Source organism: Drosophila miranda, chromosome 2, assembly GCF_003369915.1.
Source record: "Drosophila miranda strain MSH22 chromosome 2, D.miranda_PacBio2.1, whole genome shotgun sequence".
In the NCBI taxonomy this organism is placed as follows: domain Eukaryota; kingdom Metazoa; phylum Arthropoda; class Insecta; order Diptera; family Drosophilidae; genus Drosophila; species Drosophila miranda.
Genome location: NC_046675.1, coordinates 7229925 through 7242208, shown reverse-complemented (window position 1 = coordinate 7242208; position 12284 = coordinate 7229925). Strand labels below are relative to the sequence as shown.

General features: G+C 44.2%; 1 protein-coding gene across 1 annotated transcript in view; it reads right to left on the bottom strand.

Moving 5' to 3' along the window:
* LOC108156895 (zinc finger protein jing) overlaps positions 1–12250 on the bottom strand; it is a 34500-nt gene extending 22250 nt beyond the window's left edge. The window contains exon 1 of the mRNA XM_033389098.1: positions 11608–12250. The gene's annotated coding sequence lies outside the window, so the exon portion shown is untranslated. The remainder of the gene's footprint in view (positions 1–11607) is intronic.
* Positions 12251–12284: the final 34 nt, after the last annotated feature.

Sequence of the window (12284 nt, the reverse complement as noted above, 5' to 3'; positions counted from 1 at the left end):
TTCTACAGGCAGCAGGCAACGGGCATGTCTTGGAGCCTCTCAATCGAATGCTTCAATGGAGCAGAAAACTTTTGGCTACACATCGCTCCCTCCCTGCGGGTGTGTCGCAGTCGCAAATGAAGTTGCAGTCAATTTAGTTAAGGCATTGACACTGCAGCAGAGGCGGCTTTCCAGACGGAGGCATGCAAATTGCCGCAAATTGCTGCTTAGCCGCACAATTAATTTGTCAAAAAGATTCAGAGCTGGAGACGCCGTCTGGTGGCTGGTGGCTGCAAAAGCAGGGTAATCTGTCATGGCTGCCCGTGTCGCAGGTGTCGCAACTTTCACCTTGACCGGGCCAGAGATTCGAGTCAACGCAAATTGCACTAAAGCCAAATCGTTGCCATTTAATTAGACTTTTGGCAGCATCTGAGATAGAGAATCCGTACCGGATCCGAACAAAGAACTTCCCTTCACTGTTCTTTGTCCGTTTCGGCTGCTGCCTTTTCCGCTTTAGTCAGAGTCAGAGTTTTGGTAATTTGCATTTCTAAGCGGCATTGAAAAGGTATTTTTGCGCTGTTAATTAGCCACGAAACCGCGTAATGCGCACACACAGATACATACCATGGGGTAGATCTTGAAAGAAATTTATAGAATGGCGAGCCACGAACAAAAGAAGAATTGAGGGGCTCTAACAGAGTGATTGATCGGGAGTTGAATGACCCCCAAGTTCGAGAGCGTCTCTAGAACATAATTATGTGCTTATGAATAAAATAGAACCACCTACCAGTCAGAGCAGGCCTGGGGCCCCAGGCTCCACACACACACACACACACACACCACACAGAACCTAATTAACTATACACATATGACGCGCACTGTGCGTGGCTAGTGGGCATCATAATTAAAGTCTCGACACTGCGGTGGCTGTGGCACACTTTACCGAAATATTTCAGTTTCGTTGACCTGCGAGGCATGCCCCACAGACCCTCCACGAGGGATAGTGAAAGCATTCTTGGCCACTCAATCTACGAGTATTCTCCACATCTCAATCTCCAAATTAAACTCTTTTTCCGGCCACAAAATATTACCGTAACATATTTATATTTTAATTTTTAATGAGCCAAAGGTTTGAGCTTTCTTCTAATGCATAATCTTTATGGCAAGCCGCCGTGTTGTGGGGGCGGAGTGGAGCCATAAATTGTGTGCACCCTCCACTCAAAGCGTTTTAGTGGCCTGCATGGAAATGCATTTCCATCGAAAAGAATGTGAGAAAACACAATGGAAGATCGTCGTTGGAAGCCTGAGCTGGAACTGCATTTTCTCCCGTATATAATTAGGCTGTGCGTGCCCCTTGCCTCTGGCTATTATTAGACACTCCCCCCCACACCTGGCCCTGGGGGCACCCTTAAGTGATCAGTTCCGCTTGCGTTATGCCGCGCGTGTCGCCCCAGAGAGAGATCTCTGCTGCAGCGGCTCTCTTCCTGAGTATTCTTTGAATTCCACTCTTCCTGCTGGCTGCCATGCCTATATCTATTCCAAGACAATTGCCCAATGAAAGCTAATGTGCAGCTCGGCTGCGTGGAAAGTGATGCCACCTTGTGGCCTGCATGCCTCTGGCTCTGCCATTATGCAATTCACGTAATTGTAATTGACAGCATCCTGCTGATTTCCTGCTCTGTGCATGCGAGCAAGTGATAACAGTCAGATTAACAGGCAGTTAAACAAGTCTGTCTTCGTCTCTGGGTTTTTTGTGTGTCTAGAATTGTTTTATTGTGACTGGGAAAAGTGCTTGGCCGGAAGGAGCCCTTTTCAGGCTAGTAGTTCCAGCAGAGCAGTGCTGGAGGATCTGGTAGGAAGCAGTGCCACTCTCAGCCAGAAATTCGATGCCCGTGACACTCTCATGCCCAGCCAAAGGGCCAGCTCCCGGAAGAGGTTCTGTATGATGGCCGCACGATCCTCGTTGCACCATGTCCAATATGCGCTCCTTGAGGCTCTTCAAAACCAGCTCCTTGCAGGGGGCATCTCTATAATCTGGCATCACAGATACGTCCTAAGGCCACCTCTATCGAGAAGGATAATGCACCACGTCTAGATATCAATCATCAATCTGAATCATCTAAAAACTGTTCAATCTTCGGAGCTACTCGTACGAGTGTGATCTCAAAGAAAGGACTCAGGAGAACCTTTGGTCGCCATTCCACGACCCTCCAAACGTCTTAGACGGAGTAGCTTTAAACCAAATTTTGTGTTAAATAACCTCCCATTCAAATAAACTTTTGTTTCCAGCTAAATGCCCTTCCGTATGAGACCTCTCTTGTTGACTGTAGACCCCTTTATCCCCTGCCACTTTCATTGCATTTTTTTTGTGGACTCTGTCACACCATAAGATACAGCCTTTTTCCCACCTTCATTGCATTCATTGCCAGGCCGCATGTTGGCCATATTTTTTGCCATGTTTGCTTGGCCTTTAACAGGCGCCCACGCTGTGGCTAGATTTAACCTTAGCCTTCGCTGTAATTGACCAAACAAATACATATCAAAGAAAATACAACAAATATTTTGGAATATTAAGTGTTGGCCAGAGGCGGCTCAAAGCATTGAGACCATTGAGCGTTTTTTGATTGCGCCTTAAGCTAAGGTTAATGGGTCTATGCCGTGGTTTTTTTTTTGCTTTGTGGCTTGAGATTTCCAGTAGCGGGTCACATTGGATTGTAGGTTTTTCTCGACTTAATCTCGGGGCACCCCTTGACCTCGTCGCATTGCAAAATGTTTCGTTTTTTTTTGCTGGGCTATGATGCGGCTTCTTGGGTAGCCAATAGCCGTATCTGTGGCCGTCTATGGCTTTTCTTGCTGGCCCGTCCGATAGCTGTACAAACCGGTCAAGAGCGAGTGGCATAAAACATTCACAAAAGCCGTTGGTCCGAGCTCTGAATGGGATGTAAAATGAACCTCGGTCATTGGCTGATCATCATCATCATCTTCCTCATGAATTTATGCATATTCATCTACGGGGAGGGGGGGGGTGGTTATTGTGAAATTCCATACATGACCTTTTGGGCAAAAGCCTTCCCCTTGATAATGCCAGGCCTTTGTTTATTTGCTTTTTTTTTTGCCGACTGGCATGGAAAATGGGAAAATATTTGGATTGTTTGGCGGAGGCAAAAACCAACAAACGCATGCATGCCACAAGCGAATCAATCAGGAACGAGAGGGGGGGAGAGAGAGGGGGGGGCTAGAGATTCCAGGGCATAATTGCAGTCGATGGCCTGAATGGACTTCAGCAAGGGCCAAACGCATTAAAGTGGGTAGAGAGAAGGGGAAGGGGGACGGGAAGGGGGATTGGAAGTAGCAGTAGATGATGCTAATGGCTATAGGGTTACTGTAACACCCGCTACCCCCCGCCCCGCCCTACTGCCTGGGCGCACTGGCAATTGAAAACACTCAAGTGCCGACGAGGGAGCTCCCCCCTTCGAGTCCATCTGAGAGCTGGGAGAATGAGAATGCAGACCTCATTGAGGTCGTTCATCTGCAGAAAAGAGTGGCGGAGAGGGAGGGCAGTGGCACTCCAAGAGGGGGGGAGAGGCTTCTCGAGGAACGCTCGATCGCCTTTGCACTCTACCACCCCAAAAGTGTCACAAATATCGAATCATTCATCTTTGCCACACTTTAACGATTGATGTGGGTCTCTGGGTACAGTCCATATCATAACAGTAAGCAGGAAGCTGAAATGGAAAGCGGCTTATGTCAGTGTTATGTGAATGAAAGCCAAAGCAACAGACACTAAGCCCAAAATCGGTGATTCCATGAATGCAAGTAAATTAAATTAAAGTATCTGGCAGATACTTTTTGGGACATGTGTGCATGGGTTTTTCCAGTTGCATAATTACCAGTTGTCGCTCTCGATTACCAATCTAAAATCCACGCTAATTGCAACAAATTTCACATCGAATCTGATTGCCTAAATGCCAGCAAATTAGCAACACCCCAAAAAGAAATTAATTAATAATGGAATAGTTTTTGTTTGTTTTCCAATGATACTCGAACTATTCCCAAGCCCGAATCGAATCCTATCCATTTGAGGAAATTCTGTGGAAATTGTTGCATTTCCTCTGGCCAGGCCACTGAAACTGGTTTTCAATATTTAATTGCTAAAACCACTGTAATTGTGCCTAATTGTTGGTTAAACAAAAGTGAGCCACAAAGTGACTCAATGCCTGCGGGGCGTTGCATGGTTGGTGTATTTCCATGGGGAAAAGTTTGTTTGCAAATGATTCAGACTGTAAGTGATACGAACAGTAGTATTTCTATAGAAAATATGCTTTGAAATCAGCAGAGTTTCAGTGGAAAGAATGTTCAGGATTGTAGAGGGTTCGTATGATATATAAACCCATATTTTTTGATGGGTTTGAGGTTACTAAAAAGCTAAATAGATCAAAACTTAGAGCTGAAAATGTCTCAAGGAAAGGCCTTAGAATTATAGATAGAAGGCTTTATCCTCAAAGAAAATCGTTAGAGCTACTGCCACAGACTGTAAATCATGGAAAATCCATCCCAAACAAACACCGTAGACCACAGTTCTGCCCTGAACCCTGGCCATTTGAAGGCCAAAAAAGTTGGTAATTATTTATTCCATGGCGCCATAAATCAATGCGATTTGCCAGTAAATAAAAGGCTGCTCCAAATAAAGAGAGAGAGAGAGAGAGAACCACTTCAAACTACTTTCGAAATGTTTTCACTTGCCCCACGCCCACACGGCTGCTGTTGCAAGACAGGCCAAAGTCCAACTTCAGCTGCAGCCCACACCAGATGCAGCAGCAGCGGCTGTGGCAGCTGTGGCAGCTGCCTACCAAGTCCTAAATCAAAGTGGCAACATTTTAGAATTATGGCTGGATAACTGCTTCATGCCTCATGCCTCCTCGTGCCGCCGCAGGAAGTGAAGCGACTCGAAAGCATTCACTAAATCACGAGTTTTGAAGTTCGATTTGGATCGATTTGGGAATTGCCGGCAATCTTAAGCGAAATGAACGTGACTCTGGAGGAATTACACACACATTGTGGCCCATAAATTGAAGATCAGCAGGGACCAGGGAGCAGGCACCAGGGAGGAGGCCCCAGTGAGGAGGCACCAGTGGGGAGGCACCAGTGAGGAGGCACCAGTGAGGAGGCACCAGTGGGGAGGCACCAGTGAGGAGGCACCAGTGGGGAGGCACCAGGAACCCTCTTGGAGCTGCAGCTATCGCCGGCAATCAGAGTGGTTTTTCTTATTGATTAAGCGCACTTTTTATTGATGTCGTGTTGTCCATCACTCTCCCTCTCTCTCTCTCTCTCTCTCGCTCTGTGGCGGCTCTCTTTTGCGAAATCGTGGCTTGCAATTATTAGCCATTACCATTCCGTCCAGTGAAGCCGGAACTGGTCCGCCGCCATCGACTTCGACTTCGATCGGTGCCCATAAAACAAGGAAATCTGGTCAGAGCTACCAGTAAATACACTGTGTGGCATGCCTCAATGAGTTCATAATCAATGTCTGATAATTATGCGAATGAAAAACTGCATTGTGTGTCGGCAACAAGTGCAGAAATTAATTCAATTAGCGGCATGCAGCAGGCAAGTGGCAAGCGGCGCCATCTGTGTTGTGCGATGAAGCAAGAACCTTTATGAAATTCAGGCAAAAAGGTGGCACACATAACCGAAGTGTGGCATACCCTAAGAGATTGAAGGTTTATTTAGGAAAAAAAGAAAATAATTTTTGTCTTGGATTTGTGGATTGAAAGATCTAAGATCTGTAGAGGTGAGTTATAACAACTAAAGATCCTGGGGTTTGTGTCCGATTTTGGCAAAAAATCTTCACAATTTTGCCACTAATTGGTATTCAAATAGAGGCCCAGATCCAGGGCCCTCAGCCAGCTCTCGGCTTCCAAATACTCTTCCATTTTACTGGCAAACTTCCCATGAAACCATCGACCATAATGAGCTCGGACTGGCAGCTGTTTTTGGCCAAGTTAATTCGACAATTAACACCACTTCGCAGACCATAGAGAGTAAAAAACCAAAACCAAAGCAATCAATGATTGTGAATTCTAGTAAAAAGGAAAAACAAAAACCTGTGGCACAAAACCTGATTGCGTTCGTTTAGTCATCGATTTTGTGGCGAAAATTATAATGAGCCACAAAGTCGGTGACAAGTTTTTTTTCCTACCCTACCTCTCCTCCTTCTTCGCCATCTTCTGCTGCTTTGGCGACGATGAAATCATGCAGACACAAACACAGAGCCCCGAACCCGACTTGACCACAATTCAAGGCCATAAATACCAGACCAAAATTTGGTACGGCCATAAGCCGCAAGCTCCTCCCTTCCGGAATGATTGGGAAACCGACACACAATTGAAAGGGAAAATGCAGTTGCAGAAGACTTTACAAAAACCATTATGCAAGGCCTCAGAGATGCACTCATAAAGTGTTACCAAATGGAGCTTCAACTATTGACAGATCACCATTTTTCATAAAATAAAAAAACAACAAACTTTTGACAGTCGCCAGTCGCTGACGCATCGCTGACCTGACCCACATGGCGCATGACTGTAGGGCCTCGGGCCTCACTCGGCCATTAGGCAGCAATTAAAGCTGGCCAAGATCGAGATTGGGATCGCGAGAATGTAGATTGAGATGGGACTTTGCTGTGGATCGTCAGGCATTTCACTCGAGAGCGGCGTTAGAAGCGTTTTACTGTTCTTCTTGATTGACACGGCCACAGGGGTGGGGGGCAGCTGCAGATTGTATCTGTGCTGCTGCTGCTGCTGCTGGTCGCAACCTCATTTACAGTTGTGGCCGCTCTCCGATCTCAATGGGCTCTTTGTTGGCCGAGAGTGGACCGAGTGTGGACCGAGGCTTTTCTTCCGCTTTCAACGGTTCATAATTGAAATTATAATTCAATTTGGTGCTGGTGCTGTTGCTGTTGCTTCCACTCTTTGCTTTTCAATTATTTTCCATGCACATTAGAAAATGTCTGCCGGTCCGGGAGAGTGAAAGATACAGATACAATTGGGCCTTGGATTGGCGTGCACAGACGCTGCGCATGCGCAAATAAATTTTCAATTTGATTCGAGGATTGTGTGTGTTTTTTTTTTTTTTGGTTTTTCTCCATGCATATGCATCGCAGGAGGCGGTACGGGGGCGAGTGAGAAAACCCACTCACACAATGCCGTGTCGCGTCTCCTCTGGCAATTAAGAACGCTTTCATTTTTCATTTTTTTTCTTCTCATATCTCTCGCCTTCCCGACTCTTTCGCTTCCCAAATTACTTTTACTGAATATAATTGAAATGACATTAACACCCGTGAACCAGCACCAGATACAGATACAGATCCATCTTGATGGAGTTTTCTTGTTGTTGCATCAATATCCCATGTGATATATAAATATTTATCTGGCAAACAGATTCTCCAATTGAAAACGCTTCTCTCTTGCCGTTCTTTTTTCCCCCAAAACCCAAAGAAGAGGGTTTTTCCCTCTAGACCAAAAATAGAAATGGAAATGGCTTTCTGTCTGCCTACGAAATCAAGGCACTTGAGAATTTTCCCCATTTTCCAGCATAATAATAAATTGCAGACTGTCAAAAGAGCTTCCCCCCGCCCTGCCCCTCTGCCCACTGCTGATAAAGCAATAATGAGGGTCAGACCTCAAGTTTTTCCACAACTATTTACAATTTCCTATTGATTTGTTCCACTGCCTTTTGGGGGGAAAGCTCTCCCTGGCTCTACTTCAATTATTGGCCTTTATCAGTTAATTAGGGAGCCACTGCTTTGACCTCAGGTCAACTCTGATGTAAGGCGGAGGCTCTGCAGCGGCTCAATTATGGCTTTCGTTGCACGCGTTTTGCACGCGTTTTGCATGCGTTTAAAGTCGCTTACGCAAGAATCGCGCTCAGAGCTTCGCTTAGGTGCGGTTTTGTAGAAAGTGTCGCCTCGTCGCACCCCATACCCCCTTTGACGACACATTTGTGGCATAAATTAAGCAATTTACTTTTATGACAATGCGTGGAATGTGTGTCCCAGAGGCAGACGAAAACAGAAGGCGAAAACAAATCATATTTTCAAGCTGTTTGCCATTTTTCCTGTTGTTTTCCTATCGTCGGATGGCACAGGTGCCTACCGGTGGGTTGGCCAGGTGGATTTTGGGTGGTTCAAGACACTTTTGATTCATTTGCTGTCGCCGTATCGATTGTTTTTTGAACACAATTAATTGTTATGCGTTTTTAATGCCCATCGGTGTCTTATATAAGTCGATACACACTGTACATATGTACATATATGTATAGTAGATATATAACCACATGTTTGCATTGCACACTTAACAGTTTTGTTGCGTTTTCTGGCCTTTGTTTGAGCTTTACATTTTTTTTAGCGTTAATTTCTTTTGGTTTTATTTTTCGAGTTTGGCAAAGAAAAAGAAAAACTTTCTCCCGGCCGACGTCGCCTGTCGTGCCGCAAATGGCGAAGAGAGGGAGAGAGAGAGAGAAAGAGTAATAGAGAGGGAGGTAGAGGGAGAAACTGAATAACAAGATGATTTACTGTACGAAGTGATCATTGTTGGATCTCTTGAGTTATTGTTTATTTTTGTCAAAAAAAGGTGTTGGAAAGGAAACGGAACTTTTCAAGATTCGGAAACGCATGGCATCAAGTCGTGACAGTGCGTATCATGACCATAGGGAGGGAGGAGCTTGGAGTATAGCGAGTATGAGTATTATATTATATGTATATCATATAAGTATTATATACTCCTCTTGTCTCCCTAATTAGTCAAAGAATTTTGGTTGGAAGCTGCCGAAATACTTAAAAGTAAGATTTACTTCCCATGTATACAATTCTTCAAAGAATTTTTGTTGCAAGCCACCAAAATATTTTAAAATAAGACAAAAAGATTTCTAACAAATATCCAGTTACCAATTAAATCCAGAAACTGATTTATATCTTGCATTAATGATCGATTTTATTTGGTGAAAGTATCTCTCTATTGTATGTATGTATATATACAAATGTTTCGAGTCATCGTTCAGTATTTTGCTCATATCGGCGCGATCGGTCCAAGCGAGTGAGCCGGGGGCTGGCCACAAAATAAATACGTTTCCCATAGATTTTTCCAGGAATATATCAAATATTTGATTTATTCGAAAACAATCGCAGATCCATTACAGATCTACAAACCCTTAGCTCAGCGACAATTCAATTCAAACCGATCACAATTAAAACTAGTTACTAAATCTTAATATTTTTAAAATTTCTTTAGAGCAAGGAAAAGCACTTTAATATCGCAAAATCTTTGGCGAACAAAAAAAAACGTATTATGATGATGATAAATCACCAACAACCGAGCAACAGATAAGAGACGGACCCCCAGTGAGACCTAGACCCAGTCGCAGTCCCAGAGCTGCCATATCTCAACGCCCTCTCGACTTGTCTTTAATCAATCACGTTTCGCTTATCTCCAGCTCGGGCTCAGAAAAAAATATAAATGAAAATATGAAGCTTGGGGAAAAGTATTGGAAAGAAAAGAAAAGAAAAAACACTGACCACAGACAGAAAATAAATTACAGTCAAGGTTTAAGCCCGCCTCATTTCGATTATTATGCAAACAGCAATGGAGCCATACTCGGTGCTGGGTAATACACAAACAACAATTATAATATATATTTGGAAACAACAACAACAACAACAGCAGTACACCAATGCGTGCCTTGAAAATGCCAAACGGTCGATGGAAAAGTGAAAAGTTGGAGTCCGGCTTTATTGTGCATAATTATTGTTCAGTTCAGTTGGGGCTTAATTTCTTTTGCCAGACTGCGTAACGGGGGCGGCCCTTCTCCCCCCCCCCTCTGAGACCTCCCTCTGCCTCTCGAATACGTGCCGAAATGCATTTTTTTAGCGTTGACAAACTTCTTGTTTGTTCGCTTGATTTGCCTTCTTTTCGTTGCTAATGCGGGAAAAGTCTCGCAAAAATCAGGGGGGGAAAAAAAATTGCATAAAACGACAAAAAAATGGGGGAAAATAAAATGCTCATATTTGTGCCATTTGTTCGAACGAGTTTTTGTGAAAGTACGAATGCGAATAGTCTAGCGAATAGTTAATACAAATTTTACGGCCGGACAGACGCGTTGCACTCGATCGATGCCATGGGCTGGGCCTGAGTCTGCGTCTAAGTCTGAGTCTGTGTCTGAGCCTGGGCTGGAACACGTTTCACTCTGGCCAAGCCATTTTTGTTTCATGCCTTGCCTCCTTTTACACTTTATTGACAATTTCTTTTAGTTGTTGTTGCCCGCGAACGTGCGTAGCTATTGTCGTTGTTGATGGTGGAAAACCACACCGAACCGCACAAAGATACAGATACATTCGCACATGTGTGAAAACCGGCCATCGGCCAAGTTGTGGCTGTCAATCGTCGACGGTTTGCAATGAAATGCGAATTTCATTCATGGCAATTTCTGGAGAGTTACGTCTCGGTGACAGGCCCGTGGTAGGCGTGAGGGAGGGGGGCATCAGAAATCAGGTGCTCATAAATGAAGAAAACCATAAAAAGGCTTAACATCTTTCAAAGAGAAATACACTCCACATGGAACACCAACAAAATATGGATAAATATAATTGTATCTACAATTTGTGACAGTTTTCTATTTCAACATTTCTTTCTTAAGAAAATCTATCATAAAGGGGTTTATATTTCGCCAAACAGATTGTAGGCACTTTTCGCTTTTGAGTCATGCGGGAAATTCCCATTGGCCGTCCATTGATTCTTGAGTCACCTCGTATCGAAGTTTATCACTTGCCAGATCGGTCAGGGCTTGCATTACCTAATGCAGGTCGTGTTACTGATTTTGCATTCCTAAGACTTCCCAAGCCACATTGTATAACTGTAACCCAAAACGCATACAAAAATATTTTACCAAAAAAACAAACAAAAAGAAGTGGTCTTTCCGCTGCTTTGTTTAGACCAAGGAAAGTTGCAAAAAATTTCCTAAATTAAGTATGTAAGTTGAGAAATATATATATATATTTATATATGTTTAAATTATCCGCTAGGTGTTTATGCAAACGACCAGAAAATACCGAAATCCAAGCAAAAATTTCACAGAGTCAGCTACAACAAAATTCAGACGGGTAATAATTATCCAAAAGAAATTATGGCTGCCTAAGGTGTGTGTGTGTGTGTGTGTGTGTGTGTGTGTGTGTGTGCTGGTGAAATGCGAGACTGAGAAGCGACGCGGCAGAGAGCAAGTTTTAAGGTGCTAAAAGTTATGCAGCAGCAGATTATGAAATATGCCAGCGACAGGAGGGCCCCGTCGCCTCCGACTTCGACTCCCGATCCGTTTAAGATATTTCATTGTGGCCTATACCCCCTGCACCGAGTACCAGTGGAGTGTATAAGGCTGACTGCCATCGGATGGGAGCCTTTAGGGTATCCCATAGTCGAGGCTTGGCTCTCAGCATTCTTTCGACCTGGATCGGGATTGGCTTGGCCTATCCTATTGAACGCGTTGAGGTTTCAGCTCTGGCTGGTTAACTCGTTTGTTAGGAGTTACAACGAAAAAGCCAGAATGCCAAAGGCTCTTCTGCTCTTTCTTGTTGGTGTAACTTACACAGTGCTGCAGATTGTTGCTGCTGCTTCTCCCTGCTGTTGCTGCGGTTTCAATTGACTGACAGGCGACGGGGGTGCGGTGTGCGGATGCGGGACAGGAATAGACGCGTTGCGTTCCGGTATCAGTGTCGTTTCCCGTGCGTTTTCCAGTCTCGTCTCTGGCTTTTTTTTTTTTTGCGATGATTTAGCGTGAGTATTTTCTTTCGATTTTGTTAGGCACTAAAAAACTAGAGCTTAGAAGTAAACAATATCTCTTGTGGAATCACTTGCTTCTTCTGTTATTTACTCAACATTATTTGCTTGTTAATTGGTTTCGTTGTTACTGAATTTTCGATATTCGGTCGAAAGGTATATCTTTCTTTTCTTTCGGGGTCGTTTAGAAAGTGGGTTAACACGAACAGGGCGCGCGTCTATGCAAATTATTGGTCACGGGCATAATTTACTTGATTCGATTTATTACTGCAAATTTCAACTTAATTCAACTTTGTAATCTGGCGCTGTTGCTGGAGACACTCTACACTATGTATATCTGTGTATTGTGGTTCGGATCTCCCACTCCGGGCGCTCTAATACAACTTGATCTTCCGCTTGGCACGTTTGCACTCCAACTCGTTTCGCTTGCGATTGTGAACGAGATCGGATATGTCAAGACACGATCGGGCATGGCACGATGCAGAA